The 4,133-nt window shown below is 39.0% G+C and overlaps 1 pseudogene; it reads left to right on the top strand.

Moving 5' to 3' along the window:
- Nucleotides 1-242: 242 nt before the first annotated feature.
- On the top strand, nucleotides 243-1,227 carry LOC100663646 (olfactory receptor 5K4-like; annotated as a pseudogene).
- Nucleotides 1,228-4,133: the final 2,906 nt, after the last annotated feature.

The following is a 4,133-nucleotide window of genomic DNA, read 5'->3' as shown; positions in this document are numbered from 1 at the left end:
TCAGGACCGGGCAGTGTTTCGTTCTGTTGTGCATAGGGTCACTATGAGTCAGAACTGACTCAACGGTACCTAACAACAACAACAACAGAAGTATATGTGCCTATATTTCAGACAGAGCAGGGGAAGATTGAGGAAGTGGCTCTACTCCCTGTTGTCCAAGACAAATTTGAAGGGAAAATTAAACACACTTTAAATTAGAATCCTGCCTCTCCATAATTTCTATCTCAACAGAGAAAGTAGAGATGAACAAGGACAATCACACCTTGACAACTGAGTTTATCTTTATACGATTTATGGATCACTCAGATCTGAAGACCTTTCTGTTTGTGGTGTTCTTCGCTATCTATCTGATAACCAGGGTGGGGAATCTTGGTTTGGTGGCATTCATATTTTCATGGAGCACTGTGTCCACACACCAATGTACATCTTTCTGGGTAACCTGGCTCTGATGAATTGCTGTTGTTCCCGTGTCATCACCCCCAAGATTTTCTGAGGACAGAATGATTTTTCTCTATGAGTGCACAACACAATTCTATTTTCTCTACCTTGCTGAAACAGCATACTGCTTTCTCTTGGCAACACTGGCCTCTTATCCCTTTGTGGCAATATGTCGTCCACTGCAGGACCACACCATGAGGTCAAAGAAACTCTGCATTCATATAATCACAGGGACCTTCATAGCTAGTAACCTGCATTCCATGATTCATGTTATGCTTCTATTAAGGTTAATTTTCTGCAGGTCTAATCAATAGAACACTTTTTTAAAAATATATTTGCCATTGCACAGACTATCCTGTATTGACCTTTTATTAATGATATGTATATTTTCATCACCTTTTCAAATCTTCATCATTGCCTCTATCTTGGTGTCTTATCTCTGCATCTTGTTCACAATTTTCAGATGAAACCCAAAGAGGGGAGTTATAAGGACTTCTCTATTGTGCATCCCACTTTCTCTCTGTATCGGCAGTTTACTCTTGTCTTCTCATATATATTTGACCATTTGAAGAAGGGGATAAAAATATATCTTTGGGGATTTTTAATTCAATAGTAATTCCTCTGTTAAACTCATTCTTTTGTAGTCTGAGAAATAAAGAGGTGATAACTGTTCTAAAAAAAAAGAAGAGAAAATATAACATTCTTGAACAAACTTCATCCATGTCATCAGTTGACACGTGTCCCCCCAAAATTGTATTTGGCTGGGCCATGATTTCCAGTATTGTGTAGTTGTGCACCATTTTGTGATTGTAATTTTATGGTAAAGAGGATTAGGATGGGCTTGTAACACACTTACCCAGGTCACATCCCTGATCCAAGGTAAAACAACTTCCCTGGGGTGTGGCATGCACCACATTTTATCTCTCATGAGATGGAAAGCAAAAGGATGCAAGCAGAGGGGAGGACCTCATATCACCAAAATAGAAGCAGTGAGAGCAGAGCATGACTTTCGGACCTGGGATTCCTATGCTGAGAAGCTTCTAGTCCAGGGGAAGATTGATGAGAAGAACATTCTTCCAGAGCTGACAGAAAGATAAAGCCGTCCCCTGGAGCTGATGGCCAGAATTTGGACTTCTATCCTGTTACACTGTGAGTAAATAAATTTCTCTTTGTTATAGCAGCACTAGATGATTAAGACAGATGGTTCAGGGCAGGGTGTGTGGGGATGGAAAAACACTAACTAGACAATAGGTAAGTGGTAACTTTGGTGAAGGGTAAGATAGTACATAATACTGGAGAAGCCAGCACAACTTGACTAAGGCAAAGTCATGGAAGCACCACAGATACATCCAAACTCCCTGAGGGACCAAATTACTGGACTGAGGGCTGTTGGGACCATGGTCTTGGGAAACATCTAGCTTAATTGGCTTAACAGTTTATAAGAAAAAACGTTCTACATCTACTTTGGTGAGTATCGTCTGGGGTCTTAAAAGCTTGTGATTGGCCATCTGAGATAATCCACTGGTCTCACCGCATCTGGAGCAAGAGGGAATGAAGAAAACCAAAGATACAGGGGAAAGATTAGTCTAAATGACTTATGGACCACAAGTACTACAGCCTCCACCAGACTGAGCCCAGCACAACTAGATGGTGTCCAGCTGCCACCATCAACTGCTCTGACAGGGATTACAAGAGACGGTCCCAGACAGAGCTGGAGAAAAATGTACAGGAAAATTCTAACTCAGACACACATACAAAAAAAGACCAGACTTACTGGTCTGACAGAGACTGGAGAAACCCCAAGAGTAAGCTCCTGGACACCGTTTTAGCTCAGTAATGAAGTCACTCCTGAAGCTCACCCTTCAGCCAAAGATTAGACAGGCCTATAAAACAAAATGAGACTAAATGGGCACACAAGCCTAGGAGCAAGGACGAGAAGGCAGGAGGGGGTGAAAAAGCTGGTAATAGGGAACCAACCCAAGGTTGGGAAGGAGAGAGTGTTGACATGTTGCAGGGTTGGCAACCAATGTCAAAAAACAATGTGGGTACTAATTGTTTAATGAGAAGCTAGTTCTATAAAACTCCATCTAAAGTATAATTAAAAAAAAAAAAAGATTACAACCTTGCAAAAAGAGAGAAAACAAATAAAAAAAAAATCAATGGATCAATGACACAAATCATATTATTCAAAATTAAATTCCTATATAATAAGCACACCATAAATCAATTAAAAGAGGATTGTTTAATAAATTATCCTATGTCAATTGATTAACTATTTATCTTTTCCATTTGTGTTAAAATTTTTATGCCCTCTTCATTCAGAGATTATTTTGTATACAAAATTCGTATTTTCTTTTTTATATATAGCATGAATTTTTATACCCTTAAAAACCTGTTGCCATTGAGTCAATTAGATTCATAGAGAACTCATAGGACAAAGTATAACTGCCCCATAGGGTTTCCAAGGAGGGTCTGGTGGATTCGAACTGCCAACTGTTTGGTTAGCAGCTTTAGCTCTCAACCACTGTGCCACCAGTACTCCAAGAGTAGTACTGCCCCACAGGGTTCCAAGGAGTGGCTGGTGGATTCAAACTGCTGACCTTTGAGTTAGCAGCCAAACTCCTATCCACAACACCACCATGGCTCTAAATGTTTATACATAGCATTTTAATTCAATTGGAATTCATTTTTAAATGTTGTGAAATAAAAATTGATTTGTACTGGATAACAAGTACTTCCAGAAGCATTAGTTTAACTAATTTTTCCTTTACTCACCAGTTTCACGTGCCTTCTTGTTATAGATGTACACTCATATACTCATGTGTACATGCACATATGAGGTTTATTTCTAGCCTAGCTAATCTGCACAACATAAAATAGGAAAGGCCCAATTTCTACCCTTATGCTCTATTAGGAAAGTACTTGAAGCACTTTCTCATCTATGCCAAGAAATTTGGAAGACAACTACCTGGCCAACTGACTAGAAGAGATCCAATCCATATTTGTACCCATGCCAAAGAAAGATGATTCAACAGAATGCAAAAATTATCAAACAATATCATTAATAACATACACAAGTAAAACTTGGCTGAAGATAACTCAAAAATGGTTGCAGCAGTACATTGACAGGGAACTGCCAGAAATTCAAGCTGGTTTGGGAGAGGACATGGAATGAGAGATATCATTGTTGATGTCAGATGGACCTTGGCTGAAAGCAGAGAATACCAGAAAGATGTTTACCTTTCATTGACTATGCAAAGGCATTCGATTATGTAGATCATAACAAATTATGGAAAATATTGCAAAGAATGGAAATTCCAGAACACTTAATTGTGATCATGTGGGGCCTGTACATAGACCAAGAGGCAGTCGTTGAAACAGAACAAGGGGGTACTGTGTGATTTAATGCCAGAAAACGTATGTGTCAAGGTTGGATCCTTTCACCATACTTATTCAATCTGTATGCTGAGCGAATAATCTGAGAAGTTGGATTATACGAAAAAGAATGTTGCTTCAGGATTGGAGGAAGATTCATTAACAAGTCATACGCAGATGACACAACCTGACTTAATGAAAGCAAAGAGAATTTGAAGTACTTACTGAAGAAGATCAAAGACTACATCCTTCAGTATGAAGAAAACAACATAAAGAAAACAAAAATCCTCACAGCTGGACCACTAAGGAATATCATGATA

Source organism: Loxodonta africana, chromosome 20 (assembly GCF_030014295.1).
Source record: "Loxodonta africana isolate mLoxAfr1 chromosome 20, mLoxAfr1.hap2, whole genome shotgun sequence".
In the NCBI taxonomy this organism is placed as follows: domain Eukaryota; kingdom Metazoa; phylum Chordata; class Mammalia; order Proboscidea; family Elephantidae; genus Loxodonta; species Loxodonta africana.
Note: the sequence above shows the minus strand (reverse complement) of the source record. Positions and strands in the feature narration are given on the sequence as shown.